Raw genomic sequence first — 25,116 nt, 5'->3', positions numbered from 1 at the left:
TTCATGATCTATCCTATTATTATGGCAATACCTAGATCTATCTTCGCTTTTATGCCTAGCTAGGGGCGTTAAACGATAGCGCTTGTTGGGAGGCAACCCAATTTTATTTTTATTCCTTGCCTTTTGTTCCTGTTTAGTAATAAATAATTTATCTAGCCTCTATTTTGGTTGTGTTTTTTTGTGTTTAGTTAGTGTTTGTGCCAAGTAGAACCGTTGGGAAGACTTGGGGAAAGTCTTTTTGATCATTGCAGTAAAAAAACAGAAACTTTAGTGCTCACAAGAATTGCTGCCATTTTTATTTGAAAGGTGCTATTTAGTTAATTATTTTCGCAGATAATTAATAGATAAATGCCTCACGTCTATAAATTTATTTTAGAATTTTTGGGGTCCTAGAACTTGCGTTAGCTACAGATTACTACAGACTGTTCTGTTTTTGACAGATTCTGTTTTTCTTGTGTTGTTTGCTTATTTTGATAGATATATGGATAGTAGAAGAGTTTATAAACCATAGAGAAGTTGGAATACAGTAGGTTTAACACCAATATAAATAAAGAATGAGTTCATTACAGTACCTTGAAGTGGTGTTTTGTTTTCTTTCGCTAACGGAGCTCACGAGATTTTCTATTTTGAGTTTTGTGTTGTGAAGTTTTCAAGTTTTGGGTAAAGATTTGATGGATTATGGAACAAGGAGTGGCAATAGCCTAAGCTTGGGGATGCCCATGGCACCCCAAGCTAAAATTCAAGGACACCAAAAAGCCTAAGCTTGGGGATGCCCCGGAAGGCATCCCCTCTTTCGTCTTCGTCTATCGGTAACTTTACTTGGAGCTATATTTTTATTCACCACATGATATGTGTTTTGCTTGGAGCATCTTGTATGATTTGAGTCTTTGCTTTTTAGTTTACCACAATCATCCTTGTTGTACACACCCTTTGAGAGAGACTCACACGATTGGGAATTTATTAGAATACTCGATGTGCTTCACTTATATCTTTTGAGCTATATAGTTTTTGCTCTAGTGCTTCACTTATATCTTTTAGAGAACGGTGGTGGTTTTGTTTTATAGAAACTATTGTTCTCTCATGCTTCACTTATATTATTTTGAGATTCCTTCAGAACAACATGGCAATAATAAAAACTTTCATACAAGTGCATTGAATACTATGAGAAGTTTGATACTTGATAATTGTTTTGAGATATGGAGATGGTGATATTACAGTCATGCTAGTTGAGTAGTTGTGAATTTGAGAAATACTTGTGTTAAAGTATGTGATTCCCCTAGCATGCACTTATGGTGAACCGTTATGTGATGAAGTCGGAGCATGATCGGTCGGGGACGAGCGAAGGTCTTTTCCTACCAATCTATCCTCCTAGGAGCATGCGTGTAATACTTTGTTTTGATAACTTGGATTTTTGCAACAAGTATATAAGTTCTTTATGACTAATGTTGAGTCTATGGATTATATGCACTCTCTCCCTTCCACCATTGCTAGCCCCTCTAATACCGCGCACTTTTCGCCGGTATCATACACCCACCATATACCTTCCTCAAAACAGCCACCATACCTACCTATTATGGCATTTCCATAGCCATTCCGAGATATATTGCCATGCAACTTTCCACCGTTCCGTTATTATGACACTCTTCATCATTGTCATATTGCTTGCATGATCATGTAGTTGACATCGTATTTGTGGCAAAGCCACCGTTCATAATTCTTTCATACATGTCACTCATGCATCATAGCACATCCCGGTACACCGCCGGAGGCATTCACATAGAGTCATATCTTGTTCTAAGTATCGAGTTTTAATTCTTGAGTTGTAAGTAAATAAAGTGTGATGATCATCATTATTAGAGCATTGTCCCAAGTGAGGAAAGGATAATGGATACTATGATTCCCCCACAAGTCGGGATGAGACTCCGGACAAAAAAAAAGAAGAAGAGAAAATAGGCCAAAAAAGAAAAAAAAGGAAGAAGGCCCAAAGAAAAAAATGAGAGAAAAAGAGAGAAGGGACAATGTTACTATCCTTTTTCCACACTTGTGCTTCAAAGTAGCACCATGATCTTCATGATAGAGAGCTTCCTATGATATCACTTTCATATACTAGTGGAAAATTTTCATTATAGAACTTGGCTTGTATATTCCAATGATGGGCTTCCTCAAATTGCCCTAGGTCTCCGTGAGCAAGCAAGTTGGATGCACACCCACTTAGTTTCTTTTGTTGAGCTTTCATACACTTATAGCTCTAGTGCATCCATTGCATGGCAATCCCTACTCACTCACATTGATATCTATTAATGGGCATCTCCATAGCCCGTTGATATGCCTAGTTGATGTGAGACTATCTTCTCCTTTCTGTCTTCTCCACAACCACCATTCTATTCCACCATAGTGCTATATCCATGGCTCACGCTCATGTATTGCGTGAAGATTGAAAAAGTTTGAGAACACCAAGTATGAAACAATTGCTTGGCTTGTCATCGGGGTTGTGCATGATTTAAATATTTTGTGTGGTGAAGATAGAGCGTAGCCAGACTATATGATTTTGTAGGGATAACTTTCTTTGGCCATTTTATTTTGAGAAGACATGATTGCTTAGTTAGTATGCTTCAAGTATTATTATTTTTATGTCAATATTAAACTTCTATATTGAATCTTATGGATCTGAATATTCTTGCCACAATAAAGAAAAATTACATTGAGAAATATGTTAGAAAGCATTCCACATCAAAAATTATTCTTTTTTATCATTTACCTACTCGAGGATGAGTGGGAATTAAGCTTGGGGATGCTAATACGTCTCCAATGTATCTATAATTTTTGATTGCTCCATGCTATTATATTATCTATTTTGGATGTTAATGGGCTTTATTCTACACTTTTATATCATTTTTTGGACTAACCTACTAACCGGAGGCCCATCCCAAATTGCTGTTTTTTTGCCTATTTTAGGGTTTCGAAGAAAAGGAATACCAAACGGAGTCCAAATGGAATGAAACCTTCGGGAACATGATTTTCTCAACAAACGTGATCCAGGAGACTTGGAGTGGCCATCAAGAAACAAGGGAGGAAGGCACGAGGCAGGGGGCGCGCCCTCCACCCTCGTGGGCCCTCCCTTGCTCCACCGACGTACTTCTTCCTCCTATATATATATCCACATACCCCCCAAACACCCAGGACCACCACGAAAACCTAATTCCACCGCCGCAACCTGCTGTACTCGAGAGATCCCATCTCGGGGCCTTTTCCGGAGCTCCACCGGCGGGGGCATTGATCATGAATTGTGGGTTTATGATCCAGATTATCTATGAACAGTATTTGATTCTCCTCTGAATTATTTTATGTATGATTGGTTTATCTTTGCAAGTCTCTTCGAATTATCAGTTTGGTTTGGCCTACTAGATTGATCTTTCTTGCAATGGGAGAAGTGCTTAGCTTTGGGTTCAATCTTGTGGTGTTCGATCCCAGTGATAGAAAGGGAACCGATACATATTGTATTGTTGCCATCGAGGATAAAAAGATGGGGTTTATATCATATTGCATGAGTTTATTCCTCTACATCATGTCATCTTCCTTAAAGCAATACTCTGTTCTCTTGAACTTAATACTCTACACGCATGTTGGATAGCGGTCGATGTGTGGAGTAATAGTAGTAGATGCAGAATCGTTTCGGTCTGCTTGTCTCGGACGTGATGCCTATATACATGATCATACCTAGATATTCTCATAACTATGCTCAATTCTATCAATTGCACAACAGTAATTCGTTTACCCATCGTAATACTTATGCTCTTGAGAGAAGCCACTAGTCAAACCTATGGCCCCGGGGTCTATCTTCCATTATATTAATCTTCCAGTACTTTGTTATTTCTATTGCCTTTTATTTTACTTTGCATCTTTTATTTATCTTTATCATAAAAATACCAATAATATTATCTTATCATATCTATCAGATCTCACTCTCGTAAGTGATCGTGAAGGGATCGACAACCCCTTTTTCGCGTTGGTTGTGAAGTTCTTATTTATTTGTGTAGGTGCGTGGGACTTGAGAGTGATCTCCTACTGGATCGATACCTTGGTTCTCAAAAACTGAGGGAAATACTTACGCTACTTTTCTGCATCACCCTTTCCTCTTCAAGGGAAAACCAACGCAGTGCTCAAGAGGTAGCAGCGGTCTAATTTACAATCCTGTTGGGAGTATCTAGCAGCCACCTCTACTTGGCCATATACTAAACTAACGGGAATTTCTTCCCCATTTGACCCTAGTGGTATGACCCGGGCCATGTGATTCGGATCCAGCTTGGTATATCATGTTTTTACCATGGCCCAGGCCTCTTGCGCACCCTTTCGGCAGGCCAATATCTTCCATAGTATGATACGCTGCCGCGCTCCCTTGAACAGCTCTACAAGCTTCTCCATACTCCCTGGAGGGGAGTCGGATGGCCATAAGGCCTTGGCTACACTCCGCATTGCCAGCCGGGCTTGCTCGTGAACTGCGACAGCCCTTGCAGAAGATCACTTGATGATTCGGACACCTCCTCTTCGGAACGGCCCGTCAATATACCTGCAATCACAGCTATATCAGCTACTTTTACTTCCAAACTGTAATAAGGTAAATACGGACACATACTGAATATGCCACCTCACAATTTTTTGTTCTCCTTCACGGAGTTGGCTAGCTGGGCTCGCACATCCTTCAGCTATTCGCCCAGCTGGGTGTTTGCATCTTGGAGTTTGTTTTTCTCCTGTCTGGCATGGGTCAAAACCCGCTCGCCTGCAGCATGCAGTCTTTTTGACTCTTTTTCCTACAATTGATCCGATGATCCTGTTATGAGATAAAGCCGAAGTGTTAACACGGTCGCTATGCAATAACTGTTTCTCTATGGAGGGAAATATCACAGGAAGACGCCGCTTTGGATTTTTCCAGTTCGGCGGTCACTGCGTTCAACTGCATCCGGCACTTTTCTAGCTCTCGAGCTAACACATCGTTCTTCTCCGACAGAACCTAGTCATGTAGCGATCCTCAAATCAGTTGTCCCAACTACTTTAAGTCTCGGGGGCTACAGGCATATGGTTATCATAGTCAGACAAAGTAAACTTACTTGCACATCTTTTAAATGCTGCTTTGTGGCTCTGTTAAGCCCATCTCGAGCAGCTCGGATATATGCATCAGTCGAGCTGGAGGCGTTAAATGCCTCTTCTAAAAAGCCAGGGTCTTGTAAAACGGCCCTGCGACGCCGATGATTCATGGCGCTCTCCACTTCCGAGTTGGTGACGGATACGTCATCCGAATCCTCGGCTGGAGGACAGTCCTGCGTCACCCCCACATCAGCCCCCGTCTTCACGGCAGGATCTGGATCCTGGCTGCGGGAAGTATGGCCGGCTGGACCCCCGGATATAGTCCGGCACACCTTTTTCCTGATACAGGGTAAACGGAAAGGTCACAGTTGGATGTGATTGCCAAGGTGCATATTTGCAAATTCATACCTCTTTGATGAAGGCTCGGCCGTATCTTCGTTTGCCTTCCTCTTCGAAGGCTTGCCTGGTGTGGGGACGCTCTCTTCGGAGATGCCCCCGGGGCAGCATGGCGCGCCGAATGCCTCCCCTTTTGAGCACAGGACAGTGCGGTGGGTAAGGAGGAATGAGAAAACTCTCTTGGACAAGGTATCTTCGGATTACTTACATGTGAAGCAGGAAGGAGGCTGGGGTAATCGACAATGATGGGTACATCTGTACCGTCATAGCTCATCTGATAGAATATTCCATCCTCGAGCTCCACAAAAATGTCCGGATCTTCCTCATATTCGGGGTCAAGATCCCGGTTGCCATTCTCCGGCTGAGGGGAAGGGTCATGGATCCCCTCGACAGCCTTTCGCCATTCCTGTTATAAGCGGATAAGATACTGCCTGTCAAGAATGATTCAGGGACAGGAGTAAAATACTAGAGCTGAAGCTTACCCAGCTGGGAGGATTATACATGGAAAATCCGTCTCGATGTTGGAGACGGGTGAACTCCTCTTTCTCCCCTTTATACAGCTCGACCAGTATTTTGGCCAGGGCGGCTGGGGTCTTCGGGCCCTTTCGACCATAGCGTGAGAAGTCGTCCTCCTCGTTATAATGCCACATGGGCATCCCTCTGTATTGGAGTGGCTGAACCCCCCGTGCTATAGAGGTCATCATTACCTCGACTATTGACAATCCGGACTAGGCAAGCGTCTTAATCTTGCCCAGCAGCAGGCTGATCTCTGCACTATCCTCTTCCTCGAGGCTCCGAGGACGCCAGCTATGGCGTTTCTTCAGCGGAGCACTTGAAAACTTGGGGAGGCCCATACGGACGGGGTCGGGTTGAGAGACGCTGTTGATGTAGAACCATTCGGAAGGCCACTCTTCGGAAGCTTTCTTCGGCGTGCCGGACAGGTATCCGGTCCCAGCGATGCACCACACTTTGGCGCCTCCCACTTCAAAAATTGACCCACCTTGATTATGAGGGACAAGGTAGAACAGTCTTCTCCATAAATCAAAATGGGCCTCACAGCCCAGGAATAGCTCGCATAAAGCGACGTAACCCACAATATGAAGGATAGAGGCAGGAGTGAGACTGTGCAGTTGGAGGCCGTAATACTCCAGCAGACATCGGAGGAAGGGATGGATCGGAAATCTGACACCTCTTAACAAGAAGGGGACGAAGCATACTCGCTCTCCCATGGACGGATTAGGGAAGTTCTCCATTTGAGCCCCGCCCTTGAAGGACGTCATCCCTGCTCGTACGGGGACCAGGTCCGCGGGGGGAAGAAAGCCCTGTGTTTGCAGCTTCGCCAGCTGACTGTGGGATACGGAACATCTCTCCGAATCACCCTTCTTGGAGCCGTGGGGACGAGAGGAAGAGCCGGGAGCGCTAGCCATGCTAGGGTGGTTTTTTCTTAGCAAGCTCTGAGGATTTTTCATGGGGTGTGGAATGGATCTGAGATCTATTCTCTTTAAATAGGCACCTTTGTGGTACGGTCGGAGTGGTATATGCAAAAATACCCTGACCTCTCGCATTCGCTCGACACGTGGAAACTGAAGTTGTTGATGCACAGAAGCCGAGGAGTACAACATTAAATGGAAGGCCGGACATACTACTCGGAAGTCATCGGTGGAGGAACCCGCCTTGCAATGCCGAAGATAATCTATGTGCCGAACACCTCGTCATTGAAGACTGGTTCGGGGGCTACTGAGGGAGTCCTGGACTAAGGGGTCCTCGGGCGTCCGGCCTGTTAGCCATGGGTCAGAGTGATGGGCTGTGAAGATACGAAGACCGAAGACTGTACCCGTGTCTGGATGGGACTTTCCTTGGCATGGAAGGCAAGCTTGGCGGCCAACTATGTAGATTCCTTTCTCCGTAACCGACCTTGTGTAACCCTAGGTCCCTCCCGTGTCTATATAAACCGGAGGGCTAGGTCCGTAGATAGGCCGAGTACTCATTACCATACCCATACAAGCTAGACCTCTAGGGTTTAGCCATTACGATCTCGAGGTAGATCAACTCTTGTAATACTCATATTCATCAATATCAATCAAGCATGACGTAGGGTATTACCTCCATAGAGAGGGCCCGAACCTGGGTAAACATCGTGTCCCCTGTCTCCTGTTACCATCGACCTAAGATGCACAGTTCGGGACCCCCTACCCGAGATCCACCGGTTTTGACACCGACAGAGACGTCATGGCGATCTAGATCTATCAGAAAAAACAACTCGAAACAAGAACATAGGATATTGCCGTGATATGGTGGTCAAAACCTTCGGGAGATTATATAATGAATTTTTAACGACCAAAAGAAGTGTACTGCAAGAAAACGGTGTCTGGAGGGCACATGAGGTGGCCACAAGCCTGGGAGGTGCGCCCCCAGGGCTTGTTGCCTCCTCGTGCACTTTTTGGACTACTTCTTATTTTCCTATTTTTTTAAATATTCCAAAACTAAGTAAAAATTGCTTTGGGAAAAGTTTTGGAGTCGGTTAACTTACCGTATCACATACCTATTCCTTTTCGAGGGTCTGGAGTGTTCTAGTAGGTTTCCCTTATGTACTCCTCCGGTGTTATGGTATTAATAATATTGGTTTATACATTTATGGGAGTACCTGAGATATAATGTTTAATTCTTTGCTCGTTCACCACCTCGGGTTATTGCCCTCGGTGTTGTTGATCTTGATGGCACCAGAACGGTAAACTTCCTTGATAATATAAGGCCCTTCCCATTTAGAGAGAAGTTTTCCCGCAAAAAAAACTTAAACGAGAATTGTAGAGCAAGACATGGTCACCTACACTGAATTCATGCTTTTCTATCCTTTTCTCATGCCATCTTTTAACCTTTTCTTCAAATAATTTGGCATTCTTATAGGCTTGAGTTCTCCATTCATAAAGTGAGCTAATGTTAAATAACCTCTTCTCACCGGCAAGTTTGAAATCATAATTGAGCTCTTTAATTGCCCAATAAGCTCTATGTTCTAGTTCAAGAGGTAAGTGACATGCTTTCCCATAAACCATTTTATATGGATACACACCCATTGGATTATTATAAGAAGTTCTATCAGCCCATAATGCATCATCAAGTTTCTTAGACCAATTCTTTCTAGATCTATTAACAGTATTTTGCACGATCAATTTTACTTCTGTATTACTCAATTCTACTTGACCACTAGACTGAGGATGATAAGGAGATGCAATTCTATGGTTAACATCATACTTAGCAAGCAATTTTCGGAAAGCACCATGAATAAAGTGTGAACCACCATCGGTCATTAAATATCTAGGGACTCCAAACCTTAGGAAAATAACTTCTTTAAGCATTTTAATGAAGGTACTATGATCAGCACTACTAGTTGGAATAGCTTCTACCCACTTAGTAACATAATCAACAACAACCAAAATATGTGTATACCCATTGGAGGAAGGAAAAGGTCCCATCTAATCAAATCTCCAAACATCAAATGGTTCAATAACAAGTGAATAAGTCATAGGCATTTCGTGATGTCTACTAATATTACCAATTCTTTAACATTCATCACAAGACAAGACAAACTTACGAGCATCCTTAAAAAGAGTAGGCCAATAAAAAACAGATTGTAATACCTTATGTGCAGTTCTATCTCTAGCATGGTGTCCTCCGTATGCCTCAGAGTGACACTTGCGTAGGATCTTTCCTATTCATGCTCAGGTAAACAACGTCTAATTATACCATATACTCCTTCTTTATAAATGTGTGGGTCATCCCAAAAGTAATGTATTAAATCATAGAAAAACTTTTTCTTTTGTTGGTATGTGAAACTAGGTAGTATAACTTTAGCAACAATGTAGTTAGCATAATCAGCATACCAAGGAGTACTACGAGAAGCATTTATAACAGCTAATTGTTCACCAGGAAAGCTATCATCGATAGGTGGTGGGTCATCAAGAATACTTTCTAATCTAGACAAGTTGTATGCAACGGGGTTCTCAGCTCCTTTTCTATCAATAATATGTAAATCAAATTTTAGCAGCAAGAGAACCCATCTAATGAGTCTAGGTTTAGAATCTTTATTTTCCATAAGATGTTTAATAGCAGCATGATCAGTGTGAACAGTTACTTTAGAATCAACAATATAAGATCTGAACTTGTCACAATCAAATACAACTGCTAAAAATTCTTTTTCAGTAGTAGCATAGTTTCTTTGAGCACTGTTAGAGTTTTACTAGCCTAATGGATGACATTTAATTTCTTATCAACTCTTTGTCCTAGAACATCACCAACAACATAATCGCTAGCATCACACATAATTTCAAAGGGTAGGTTCCAATCAGGTGGTTGGACAATATGTGCAGAGATTAAGGATTTCTTAAGTATTTCAAATGCTTCTACACAATCATCATAAAAATCAAATGGAACATCTTTTTGCAGTAGATTAGTAAGAGGCCTAGAAATTTTAGAGAAGTCTTTAATAAATCTCCTATAGAAACCAGCATGACCAAGGAAACTTCTTATACCTTTGATATCTTTAGGACACGACATTTTTTCAATAGGATCAACTTTAGCTTTATCAACTTCAATACCTCTTTCAGAGATTTTATGCCCCAAGACAATACCTTCATTAACCATAAAGTGGCACTTCTCGCAATTCAAGACAAGATTAGTTTCTTCACATCTTTGTAAAACTCAATCAAGGTTGCTTAAGCAATCATCAAAAGAAGTTCCATAAATAGAGAAATCACCCATGAAAACCTTAACAATCTTTTCACAAAAGTCAGAGAATATAGCAGTCATACATCTTTGAAAGGTAGCAGGTGCATTGCATAAACCAAAAGGCATATGTCTATAAGCAAAGGTACCAAAAGGGCATGTAAAAGTAGTTTTTTCTTGACCCTCTTGTGATACAGGTATTTGGGAAAAACCAGAATAACCATCTAGAAAGCAGAAATGTGTATGTTTTGATAGTCTTTCTAGCATTTGATCAATGAAAGGTAAAGGGTAATGATGTTTCCTAGTAGATTTATTTAATTTTGTAAAATCAATTACCATTGTATAACCCATGAAAATTCTTTGCGGAATCAATTCATTTTATCATTAGGAACAACAGTAATAGCTCCCTTCTTAGGGACACAATGAACATGACTTACCCATCTACTATCAGTAATAGGATAAATTATACCTACTTCCAGAAGCTTTAATATTTCATTTTTACCACTTCTTTCATCTTAGGATTCAACTGTCGCTGATTATCAATAACTGGTTTAGCATCAGGTTCCATATTAATTTTGTGGTGACATAGAGTGGGACTAATTCCCTTAAGATCACCCAGAGTATATCCAATATAGGCTCGGTGCTTCCTTAGAGTTTTCAATAATTTCTTTTCCTCTGGCTCTGAAAGGTTAGCACTAATAATAAGAGGATATATCTTCTTCTCATCGAGATAAGCATACTTCAAAATATTGGGTAATTGTTTAACGTCAAACACAGGAGCACTGTTGGGTGGTAGAGGATCTCCAAGAGTCTCAACAGGCAAATTGTGTTTCAAAACAGGCATTTGTTTAAAGAATAGCCGCTTCCTCGCTTGCTTCCTCGCTCTCGCCGTCTCGCATCCTACTGTCAGGGTCGCCATGGTCTTCTTCAATGACCTCTCCAGTGGTTCCTCCTCCGATGACGACTCCTTCAGCACTCGGGTATGCCTCTCTTCTCTCTCTCTTGGGCTATGACTTGGAATGAAGGATTTTAACCCGGTGGTCGATTTGAGTCATTTCTTCCTCTTGTAGCTCCCTAGGACCATCAGTTGCAACGAATGGAGTGGGATGGCTGAAGATCTGTCTGCTCGTTGTCACCATCAATCTCCATGCGTGAAGCTAGTTGCGTTTGAATCTGTGGATAGTGGGAGGAAGTTTCTGGCATGTGTAGAGAAAGTGAGACCCTCTTTCGTTGTTACAAATCATTTGTTAGATGTGATTCAGACACTGTCACGGTCCCAACCCATTCATACCACACCCTCAACCAAACGCATCCTAAGACAGTGTCACAATTTGTACCTAGTATCTAAAAATGTTGCCATCTCATCAGCGGTGCCATTTGGAAATTATTTGGCACCGCTTCAGTAGTTTGTGCAGCCAACTTTGGTCCACACATCCGAGCGGCCAAGCAGTAAAATACTAAATCATTATGGCATGAAGGAAGTGGGCATTAGAGCAACAAGGTGCTCCCAAGTCCGGGTCCCTGCTTTTTTCCCGCTGCATCGGCTCGCCAGTGCAGGGCATCAGTGCGAGATGTAGCAACAGTTGTCTTTACACCGGTTTGGGCATACATAGTGGACGACCTTAGTGCTATTAGTTCTCTGTTACTAAATTTGTGCATGTACACTCCTGTTAGTATCAATTTGCTATCATCCAAACACTGTCGCTATGCTGTTGCAGTTATATTTACCTTCCTCACGAAATGTTCAATTTATTATTTATAGTACATGAGTAAGAACTTGTAGCATTGTTGTAGTTAATTATAGCTTCTGATGTTTTAGAATTTGGTTGTTGTCTCAGTAGCAATTAATTCATTTGCACATTGATCTTTTTGAGAAGATATGTCATAATTAACATGTTTCTTCAGTTTTTCAAAATAAGTATTGGTGATTTCCTATGTTGCTATAAACCCATTTCCCCTACAATTGTTACTAATCTAGTTTTAAATATTATAGGATGAACAGAAGTGTTCTTACTTGGAGTGGGTTGATCAAGAGTGGCCACAGTCTTTGAAGATGTGCCTAGCAAAGCTCTGGAGCATGTATGAGGAAGAGAACAGAGGTAGACTTAGAGAAAGTGTTGTCAACGCCGAAGAATATTTGAAGATGCAGGATAAAAAGAGGAAGGTGGAGAGTGAGCTCAGATTTTTGAAATCAGACTTTGCTAAGACGGTGTTGGCGAAGGAGGAGGCACTTTCCTAGTTGGACAGTGCAAAACATGTTCTTACTGAACTGAAAGCAGAGGTGGATAAGACGTGCATGGATGATCTAGATTAGGGAAATGTATATATTGTTCTAATATTGTTCTTATGAAGTTGAACTAGCTATATGTTGTACTATGCTGTTTTCAGGTAGCTATCGTACTGTGATGTTAAAATATATTTATGTGCCTGATATGAAATTGACAAACAGTTGTTCGATATGAAATGTGAATTTGCGTAATATTAGAATTATTAATTGTTAGCTAATAAACCTGCTAAATGAGCCATGGAACTTTGCAAACGGTTATGGCAGCAAAATCGCTTGTGATGGATAGCCCAATGCCACACAGTTTTCTTCAACAAATCGTGTGTGATGTAGTTGATAAAAGCAAACGGTTAACCAAGCCAGAGTGTGTGTGATAGTTTCACCTTTCACACACGAGTCTATGCATAAAACTGTGTGGGATGTACATACGAATGGAAACGTTTCCCCTGGATTAACCGTGTGGGATGTACATAATAACGGAAACATATTCCTTGGATTGACTGCGTGTGATATACATACGAACAGAAACGTTTTCCATGTATTGACTGTGTGGGATGTACATAAGAACGGAAACGTATTCCTTGGATTGACTGTGTGTGATATACATAAGAACGGAAATATTTTTCTGGGATTCACCGTGTGGGATGTACATACGAACAGAAACATTGAGTTTCGATGCCTCGCCCGATCGCACACGAGCTCATTTTGCCCCAGCCTGTGTGCCAGGAGGGCCTATCCCCGATGGTTTCTGGGTCGTGTGGGAAGGACCACCCTATTGCCCATACTCACTTGGCGACGGTTCCAAATGCCATCGCGGAAAGGGGTTAAAAACCGTTTGTATAGCACCACGCGTACCCGTGTATGTCAATGCCTTTCCCTTCAAAGATAAAGGGAAGACCTTCTTCTTGACATCATCCCCGGGCAAACCTGCAAGCTTAAATAATCCACAAACTTCATCCACATAGATTAGATGAAAATTAGGATGTAGTGTTCCATCTCCTGCATAAGGATTAGCTAGCAGTTTCTCTATCATACTCGAAGGAATTCATAATAAATATTTTTAGTAGGTTCAGTAGGTTGAGGAGCAACTCTTTGATCTTTCGATTGAGGTGAAGATACCCCGAACAAGCCCCTCAAAGGATGATTTTCCATAGTGATAAGTGACAGTAAATTTCAACACGTAATATAAATGTTTCCTTACCAAATTCCACTTACCAAAGGCGCTTCACTCCACGACAACGGCGCAAGAAAAGAGTCTTGATGACCCACAAGTATAGGGGTTCTATCTGTTGGGGAACGCAATATTTCAAAAAAATTCCTACGATCACACATGATATATCTAGGAGATGCATAGCAACGAGCGGGGAGAGTGTGTACACATACCCTCGTAGACCGAAAGCGGAAGCGTTTAGTAACGCGGTTGATGTAGTCGAACATCTTCACAATCCAAGTGATCCAAGTACTGAACGCATGGCACCTCCGTGATCTGCACATGTTCAGCTCGGTGACGTCACTCGAACTCTTGATCCAGTTGAGGCCAAGGGAGAGTTTCGTCAGCACGATGGTGTGGTGATGGTGATGATGAAGTTACCGACGCAGGGCTTCGCCTAAGAACTACGACAATATGACCGAGGTGGAAAACTATGGAAGGGGGCACCGCACATGGCAAAGACAAATCTTCGAGTGCTTTTGGGGTGCCCCTGCCCACGTATATAAAGGAGGAGGAAGAGGAGGCCGGCCTAGGAGGGGCGCACCTATAGGGGGAGTCCAACTAGGATTCCCAATCCTAGTTCGAGTCCCCTTCCTTTTCCAAGAGGGGAGAGAGGGAAGGAGTAGGAGAGGGAGAAGGAAAGAGAAGGGGGCGCCACTCCCTCCCTAGTCCAATTCGGACTTGCCATGGGGGGCGCGGCCACCCCTTGAGGCCCTTCTATCCTTTCCAGTATGGCCCATTAAGGCCCACTACTTCCCCCGGCGAATTCCCGTAACTCTTCGGTACTCCGAAAAATACCCAAATCACTCGGAACCTTTCCGATGTCCGAATATAGCCTTCCAATATATCGATATTTACGTCTTGATCATTTCGAGATTCCTCGTCATGTCCGTGATCTCATCCGGGACTCCGAAAAACCTTCAGTACATCAAATCACATAACTCATAATACAAATCGTCATTGAACGTTAAGCGTGCGGACCCTACGGGTTTCAGAACTATGTAGATATGACCGAGGCACATCTCCGGTCAATAACTAATAGCGGAACCTGTATGCTCATATTGGCTCCTACATATTGTACGAAGATCTTTATTGGTCAAACGGCATAACAACATACGTTGTTCCCTTTGTCATCGGTATGTTACTTGCCCGAGATTCGATTGTCGGTATCCTCATACCTAGTTCAATCTCGTTACCGGCAAGTCTCTTTACTTGTTTCGTAATGAATCATCCCGTAACTAACTCTTTAGGCACATTGCTTCTAAGGCTTATAGTGATGGGCATTACCGAGAGGGCCCAGAGATACCTCTCCGACAATCGGAGTGACAAATCCTAATCTGGATCTATGCCAACTCAACAAACACCATTGGATACACCTGTAGAGCATCGTTATAATCACCCAGTTACGTTGGACGATCAATAGCACACTAAGTGTTCCTCCGGTATTCGGGAGTTGCATAATCTCGTAGTCATAGGAACATGTATAAGTTATGAACAAAGCAATAGCAATAAACTAAGCGATCATAGTGCTAAGCTAACGGATAGGTCAAGTCAATCACATTATTCTCTAATGATATGGTCCCATTCATCAAATGACAACTCATGTCTATGGTTAGGAAACTTAACCATCTTTGATTAACGAGCTAGTCAAGTAGAGGTATACTAGTGACACTCTGTTTGTCTATGTATTCACACATGTACTAAGTTTTCGGTTAATACAATTATATCATGAATAAGAAACATTTATCACGATATAAGGAAATATAAATAAAAACTTTATTATTGCCTCTAGGGCATATTTCCTTCGGTCTCCCACTTGCACTAGAGTCAAAAATCTAGTTCACATCATCATGTGATTTAACACCAATAGTTCACATCTTTATGTGATTAGTTCACATCTCCATGTGACTAATACCCAAAGGGCTTACTAGAGTCAATAATCTGGTTCACATTGCTATGATTAACACCCAAAGAGTGATCATGTTTTGCTTGTGAGATAAATTTAGTCAACGGGTCTGCCACATTCAGAGCCGTATGTATTTTGCAAAAAAAAAATGTCTATAATGCTCTGCACGTAGAGCTACTCTAGATAATTGCTCCCACTTTCAATATGTATCCAGATTGAGACTCAGAGCCATCCAGATCGGTGTCAAAACTTGCATTGACGTAACTCTTTATGACGAACTTTTTGTCACCTCCATAACCGAGAAACATATCCTTATTCCACTAAGGATAATTTTGACCGATGTCCAATGATCCACTCCTGGATCACTATTGTACCCTCTTGCCAAACTTGGGGAGGTACACAACAGGTCTGGTACACAGCATATCATACTTTTTAGAACCTATGGCTGAGGCATAGGGAATGCCTTTTCATTCTCTTTCTATTTTCTGTCGTGGTCGGGTTTTTGAGTCTTTACTAAACTTCACACCTTCCAACACAAGCAAGAACTCCTTCTTTGACTGTTCCATTTGGAACTACTGAAAATCTTGTCAAGGTATGTACTCATTGAAAAATATATCAAGCATCTTGATTTATCTCTATAGATCTTGATGCTCAATATGCAAGTAGCTTCACCGAGGTCTTTCTTTGAAAAACTCCTTTCAAACACTCCTTTATGCTTTCCAGAAAATTCTACATCATTTCTGATCAACAATATGTTATTAACATAAACTTATCAGAAAGGTTGTAGTGCTCCCACTCACTTTCTTGTAAATACAGGCTTCATCGCAAGTCTGTATAAAACCATATGCTTTGATCACTTTATCAAAGCATATATTCCAACTCCGAGCTGCTTGCACCAGTCCATAGATGGATCGCTGGAGCTTGCACACTTTGTTAGCACCTTTAGGATTGACAAAACCTTCTTATTGCATCATATACATCTCTTCTTTAAGAAATCCATTAAGGAATGCAGTTTTGACATCCATTTGCCAGATTTCATAAAATGTGGCAATTTCTAACATGATTCGGACAGACTTAAGCATCGCTATGAGTGAGAAAATCTCATCGTAGTCAACATCTTGAACTTGTCGAAAACCTTTTACGACAATTCGAGCTTTGTATATAGTAATACTACTATCAGTGTCTGTCTTCCTCTTGAAGATCCATTCATTCTCAATGGCTTGCCGATCATTGGGCAAGTCAACCAAAGTACACACTTTGTTCTCATACATGGATCCCATCTCAGATTTCATGGCCTCAAGCCATTTTGCGGAATCTGGGCTCATAATTGCTTCCTCATAGTTCGTAGGTCCATCATGGTCTAGGAACATGACTTCCAGAAAGGATTACCATACCACTCTGGTGCGGACCATACTCTGGTTGACCTACGAGGTTCGGTAATAAATTGATCTGAAGTTTCATGATCATCATCATTAGCTTCCTCACTAATTGGTGTAGTAATCACTAGAACTAATTTCTGTGATGAACCACTTTCCAGTTCGGGAGAAGGTACAATTACCTCATCAAGTTCTACATTCCTCCCACTCACTTCTTTCGAGAGAACTTCTTCTCTAGAAATGATCCATTCTTAGCAACGAATATCTTGCCTTCAGATCTGTGATAGAAGGTGTACCCAACAGTTTCCTTTGGGTATCCTATGAAGACGCATTTCTCCGATTGGGCTTCGAGCTTATCAGGTTGAAACTTTTTCACATAAGCATCATAGCCCCAAACTTTAATAAATGACAACTTAGGTTTCTTGCTAAACCACAGTTCATATGGTGTCGTCTCAACAGATTTAGATGGTGCCCTATTTAACGTGAATGTAGTTGTCTCTAATGCATAGCCCCAAAATGATAGTGATAAATCGGTAAGATACATCATAGATCGCACCATATCTAATAAAGTACGGTTATGACATTCGGACACACCATTACGCTGTGGTGTTCCAGGTGGTGTGAGTTGCGAAACTATTCCACATCGTTTCAAATGAAGACCAAACTCGTAACTCAAATATTCGTCTCCGCGATCAGATCATAGAAACTTTATTTTCTTGTTACGATGATTTTCCACTTTACTCTGAAATTCTTTGAACTTTTCAAATGTTTCAGACTGTTGTTTTATTAAGTAGATATACCATATTTGCTCAAATCATGTGTGAAGGTCAGAAAATAACGACACCCGCCGCGAGCCTCAACACTTATCGGATCACATACATCAATATGTATTATTTCCAATAAGTCAGTTGCTTGCTCCATTGTTCCGGAGAATGGAGTCTTAGTCATCTTGCCCATGAGGCATGGTTCGCAAGCATCAAATGATTCATAATCAAGTGATTCCAAAAGCCCATCAGCATGGAGTTTCTTCATGCGCTTTACACCAATATAACCTAAACGGCAGTGCCACATATAAGTTGCACTATCATTATTAACTTTGCATCTTTTGGCTTCAATATTATGAATATGTGTATCACTGTGATTGAGATTCAATAAACCATTTATATTGAGTGTATGACCATAGAAGGTTTTATTCATGTAAATAGAACAACAATTATTCTTTGACTTAAATGAATAATCGTATTTGCAATAAACATGATCTAGTCATATTTATGCTCAACGCAAACACCAAATAACATTTATTTTAGGTTCAACACTAATCCCGAAGGTAAAGGGAGTGTGCGATGGTGATCTTATCAACCTTGGAATCACTTCCAACACACATCGTCACCTTGCCCTCAACTAGTTTCTGTTCATTTTGTAACTCCTATTTCAAGTTACTAATCATAGCAACTGAACCACTAACATATACCCAGGGGCTATTATGAACACTAGTAAAGTACACATCGATAATCTGTACATCAAATATACCTTTGTTCACTTTGCCATACTTCTTATCCGCCAAGTATTTGGGGTAGTTCCGCTTCGAGTGACCATTCCCTTTGTAGTAGAAGCACTCGGTTTCATGCTTAGGTCTAGCTTTGGGTTTCTTCATGGGAGTGGCAACTTGCTTGCCATTCTTTGAAGTTCCCTTTCTTTTCCTTTGCCCCTTTTTCTTGAAACTAGTGGTCTTGTTAACCATCAACACTTGATGCTCTTTCTTGAATTCTACCTTCGCCAATTTCAGCATCACGAAGAGCTTGGGAATCGTTTTCGTCATCCCTTGCATATTATAGTTCATCATGAAGTTCCAGTAAATTGGTGATAGTGACTAGAGAACTCTGTCAATCACGATCTTATCTAGAAGATTAACTCCCACTTGATTCAAGTGATTGTAGTACTCAGACATTCTGAGCACATGCTCACTGGTTGAGCTATTCTCCTCCATCTTGTAGGCAAAGTACTTGTCAGAGGTCTCATACCTCTCGACTCGGGCATGAGTCTGAAATACCAATTTCAGCTCTTGGAACATCTTATATGCTCTTTGGCGTTCAAAACGGTTTTTGAAGTCCCGGTTCTAAGCCCTAAAGCATGGCACACTAAACTATCAACTAGTCATCATATCAAGCTTGCCAAACGTTCATAACGTCTGCATCTGCTCCTGCAATAGGTCTGTCACCTAGCGGTGCATCAAGGGCGTAATTCTTCTGTGCAAAAATGAGGATAATCCTCGGATCATGGACCCAGTCCGCATCATTGCTACTATCATCTTTCAACTTATTTTTCTCTACAAAAATATAAAATAGGGGAGCTAGATGTGAGCTATTGATCTACAACATAGATATGCAAAAACTACCAGGACTAAGTTCATGATAAATTAAAGTTCAATTAATCATATTACTTAAGAACTCCCACTTAGACAGGCATCGCTCTAATCATCTAAGTGATCATGTGATCTATACCAACTAAACCATGTCCGATCATCACGTGAGATGGAGTAGTTTTCAATGGTGAACATCACTATGTTGATCATATCTACTATATGATTCATGCTCGACCTTTCAGTCTCAGTGTTCCGAGGCCATATCTGCATATGCTAGGCTTGTCAAGTTTAACCCGAGTATTCTGCATGTGCAAAACTGGCTTGCACCCGTTGTATGTGAACGTAGAGCTTATCACACCCGATCATCACGTGGTGTCTCAGCACGACGAACTATAGCAATGGTGCATACTCAGGGAGAACACTTGTACCTTGAAATTTAGTGAGAGATCATCTTATAATGCTACCGCCAAACTAAGCAAAATAAGATGCATAAAGGATAAACATCACATGCAATCAAATAAGTGATATGATATGGCCATCATCATCTTGTGCCTTTGATCTCCATCTCCAAAGCACCATCATGATCACCATCATCACTGGCTTGACACCTTGATCTCCATCGAAGCATCGTTGTTGTCCCGCCAACTATTGCTTCTACGACTATCGCTACCGCTTAGTGATAAAGTAAAGCAATTACATGGCGATTGCATTTCATACAATAAAGCGACAACCATATGGCTCCTGCCAGTTGCCGACAACTGTTACAAAACATGATCATCTCATACAACAAATTATATATCATCACGTCTTGACCATATCACATCACAACATGCCCTGCAAAAACAAGTTAGACGTCCTCTACTTTGTTGTTGCAAGTTTTACGTGGCTGCTACGGGCTTCTAGCAAGAACCATTCTTACCTACGGCATAAAAACCACAAAGTGGTATAGTGATTGCTTTTTGATCTTCAGAAAGAACCCTGTTCATTGAATCCGATTCAACTAAAGTTGGAGAAACTGACACCCGCTAGCCACCTGTGTGCAAAGCACGTCGGTAGAACCAGTCTCATGAACGCAGTCATGTAATGTAGGTCCGGGCCGCTTCATCCAACAATACCGCCGAATCAATAAACAACTAGTGACAGCAAGCAATATTTATATACCCACGCCCACAACTCCTTTGTGTTCTACTCATGCATATAACATCTACACATAGACGTAGCTCGGATGTCACTATTGGGGAACACAGTATTTCAAAAAAAATTCCTATGATCACGCAAGATCTATCTAGGAGATGCATAGCAACGAGCGGGGAGAGTGTGTCCACATACCCTCGTAGACCGAAAGCAGAAGCGTTTAGTAATGCAGTTGATGTATGATACGTCTCCAACGCATCTAAATTTTTTATTGTTCCATGCTATTATATTATCTGTTTTGGATGTTTAATGGGCTTTAATATGCACTTTTATATTATTTTTGGGACTAACCTATTAACCAGAGGCCCAGTGCCAGTTTATGTTTCTTGTGTGCCTATTTTAGTGTTTCGTAGAAAAGGAATATCAAACGGAATCCAAACGGAACGAAACCTTCATGAGGATCTTTCTTGGAACAAATGCAAACCAGGAGACTTGGAGTTGAAGTCTGGAACTCCACGAAGCTTCCATGAGGTAGGAGGGCACGCCCAGGGGGTAGGCACGCCCCCCACCTTCATGGGCCCCACGGAGTTCCACTGACGTACTTCTTTCACCTATATATACTCTTATACCCCAAAAACATCAAGGGGAGCCATGAAACCACTTTTCCACCGCCGCAACCTTCTGTACCCGTAAGATCCCATCTGGGGCCTTTTTCGGCGATCTGCCGGAGGGGGATTCGATCACTGAGGCCTTCTACATCAACACCATAGCCTCTCCGGTGATGTGTGAGTAGTTTACCACAGACCTTCGGGTCCATAGTTATTAGCTAGATCGCTTCTTCTCTCTCTTTGGTTCTCAATACAAAGTTCTCCTCGATGTTCTTGGAGATCTATTCAATGTAATTCTTTTTGCGGTGTGTTTGCCGAGATCCGATGAATTGTGGATTTATGGTCAAGTTTATCTATGAACAATATTTGGTTCTTATCTGAATTCTTATATGCATGATTTGATATCTTCACAAATCTCTTCGAATTATCGGTTTAGTTTGGCCTACTAGATTGATCTTTCTTGCAATGGGAGAAGTGCTTAGCTTTGGGTTCAATCTTGCGGTGTCCTTTCCCAGTGACAGTAGGGGCAGCAAGGCACGTATTGTATTGTTGCCATCGAGGATAAAAAGATGGGGTTTATATCATATTGCTTGAGTTTATCCCTCTACATCATGTCATCTTGCCTAAAGCATTACTTTGTTCCTAATACTCTAGATGCATGCTGGATAGCGGTCGATGTGTGGAGTAATAGTAGTAGATACAGAATCGTTTCATTCTACTTAACATGGATGTGATGCCTATATTTCATAATCATTGCCTAGATATTCTCATCACTATGCGCTCTTCTATCAATTGATCGGCATTAATTTGTTCACCCATCGTAATACATGCTATCATGAGAGAAGCCACTAGTGAAACCTATGGCCCCCAGGTCTCTTCCTTATTATATTATATCTCTTTTATTATTGCATCTCGTTTACTATTTTGCAATCTATAAAACAAAAATACCAAAAATGTTTACCTTACTATCTTTATCAGATATCACTTTCGCAAGTGATTGTGAAGGGATTGACAACCCCTTTATCGCATTGGTTGCGAGGTTCTTGATTGTTTGTGTAGGTACTAGGTGACTTGCGTGTTATCTCCTACTGGATTGATACCTTGGTTCTCAAAAACTGAGGGAAATACTTACGCTACTTTGCTGCATTACCCTTTCCTCTTCAAGGGAAAACCAACACATGCTCAAGAGGTAGCAAGAAGGATTTCTGGCGCCGTCGCCCAGGAGATTTACGCTCAAGTCAAGACATACCAAGTACCCGTCACAAACTCTTCTCCCTCGCATTACATTATTCGCCATTTGCCTCTCGTTTCCTCTCCCCCACTTCACCTTTGCCATTTTATTTGCCCCTTTTCCGTTTGTATCTTTTCGCTCGCTTCTTGTGTGCTTGTGTGTTAGATCTTTTATTTGCCCTCATGGCTAGTTCTCCTATCATTGTTAACACTCCCGATAATGAAGTTCTTAATTTTAAATAAAGGGATGGAGAAAATCTAAAAGATGCTTGGTATAGAATTTGCAATGCTCAAAATAGATCTACTAAAAAGAAATCTACTTCCGTTCTTCTTCACAATTTATACGTAGGCATCACTCCTTGGTATATATATGTTCTTGAAACCATTACTGGAGGGAATTTCTTGGGAACCATTCTTTCGATTCTTATAATGCTATGATAGATTTGTTAGGCCCACCACCTCTTTTGGTAATGGAACTATTTTAACTTTGGAACATGTGATGCAAAGGCTTGATATTATTGAAAATAAATTGCCACTGTAAAGTTAATCGAAAATTTGGATAAAAAGATTCACAACCAAATTACTCAATATGGATCTGAGGTAGGAGTTACTCTGAAAAATCTTAAGGAAAAGGAACCCATAGCCAATGAGAAGATAGATCAAGATTCCATTAGAATTGATAAACTCAAAGATATCATTACCAACTTGGGGTCCGCCTTCTCTTCCGTTAAAAATACCTCAAATACTCCTCCTACCAAAGTTGCCAAATTTATGTTCCTAAAATAAGGGTGAATCTTCGAGTAAGAAAAATGAAGATCTTAAATCAATAAGTGTTCACCCCAACTTTTTAGATATCATTAAGGAACCTTTTGCTACAAATGAATTTCTTGATTTACTACCTAGGAGTTTGATCATTAGCAAAAACAAAGAATCTCCTAAGGGTTATAAGTTTTCAATTGAATAATTGCATACCGAAGATGACAATACCTAGATCTATTCTTGATTTTATGCCTAGCTAGGGGCGTTAAACGATAGCGCTTGTTGGGAGGCAACCCAATTTTATTTTTGTTCTTTACTTTTTGTTCCTGTTTTAGTAATAAGTAGTTTATCTAGCCTATGTTATGATTGTGTTTTTTATGTTTTAATTAGTGTTTGTGCCAAGTAAAGCCTTTAGGATCTTCTTGGGTGATTGTTGTTTGATCTTGCTGATAAAAACAGAAAGTATGTGCTCACGAGAATAATTTTCATATTTTACCAAAGAGTGATAAAATACCAATTCCAACTGAAGTAGATCAATATACAAATTATTTAGGCCATCCTAATTTTTCAGAAATTTTGGAGTCACAGAAGTATTCGAAACCTCCAGATTGCTACAGACTGTTCTGTTTTGACAGATTCTGTTTTTCGTGTGTTGTTTGCTTATTTTGATGAAACTATGGCTAGTATCGGGGGGTATGAACCATAGAGAAGTTGGAGTACAGTAGGTTTAACACCAATATAAATAAATAATGAGTTAATTACAGTACATTAAAGTGGTGGTTTGTTTTCTTATACTAACGTAGCTCATGAGATTTTTTTGTTGAGTTTTGTGTTGTGAAGTTTTCAAGTTTTTGGCTAAAGATTTGATGGATTTTGGAACAAGGAGTGGCAGGAGCCTAAGCTTGAGGATTCCCAAGGCACCCCAAGGTAAAATTCAAGGACAACCAAAAGCCTAAACTTGGGGATGCCCCGGAAGGCATCCCCTCTTTCGTCTTCATCTATCGGTAACTTTACTTGAGGCTATATTTTTATTCACCACATGATATGTGTTTTGCTTGGAGCGTCTTGATTTCAGTCTTTGCTTTTTAGTTTACCACAATCATCCTTTCTGTAAACACCTTTTGGGAGAGACACACATGAATCAGAATTTATCAGAATACTCTATGTGCTTCACTTATATCTTTTGAGCTAGATAATTTTGCTCTAGTGCTTCGCTTATATCTTTTTAGAGCACGGTGGTGGTTTTATTTTATAGAAATTTTTGATCTCTCATGCTTCACTTATATTATTTTGAGAGTCTTTTAGAACAGCATGGTAATTTGCTTTGGTTATAAAATTTGTCCTAATATGATAGGCATCCAAGATGGGTATAATAAAAACTTTCATATAGAGTGCATTGAATAGTTTGATACTTGATAATTGTTTTGGGATATAAAGATGGTAATATTAGAGTCGTGCTAGTTGAGTAATTGTGAAATTGAGAAATACTTGTGTTGAGGTTGGCAAGTCCCGTAGCATGCACGTATGGTAACCGTTGTGTAACAAATTTGAAGCATGAGGTGTTCTTTGAGTGCCTTCCTTATGAGTGGCAGTCGGGGACGAGCGATGGTCTTTTCCTACCAATCTATCCCGCTAGGAGCATGCACGCAGTGCTTGGTTTTGATGACTTGTAGATTTTTGCAATAAGTATGTGAGTTCTTTATGACTAATGTTGAGTTCATGGATTATACACACTCTCACCCTTCCACCATTGCTAGCCTCTCTTGTGCCACGCAACTTTCACCGGTACCATAAACCCATCATTTACCTTCCTCAAAACAGCCACCATACCTACCTATTATGGCATTTCCATAGCCATTCCGAGATAAATTGCCATGCGACTTTCCTCCGTTCCGTTTATTATGGTATGCTTCATCATAGTCATATTGCTTTGCATGATCATGTAGTTGACATCATATTTGTGGCATGGCCACCATTCATAATTTTTTATACATGTCACTCTTGATTCATTGCACATCCTAGTACACCGCCGGAGGCATTCACATAGAGT

The sequence above is a fragment of the Triticum urartu genome, chromosome 5A, assembly GCF_056163025.1.
Source record: "Triticum urartu cultivar PI428250 chromosome 5A, HENAU_Tu73, whole genome shotgun sequence".
In the NCBI taxonomy this organism is placed as follows: Eukaryota; Viridiplantae; Streptophyta; class Magnoliopsida; order Poales; family Poaceae; genus Triticum; species Triticum urartu.
The sequence above is the reverse complement of the archived record's forward strand: the minus strand, read 5'-3'. Positions refer to the sequence as shown.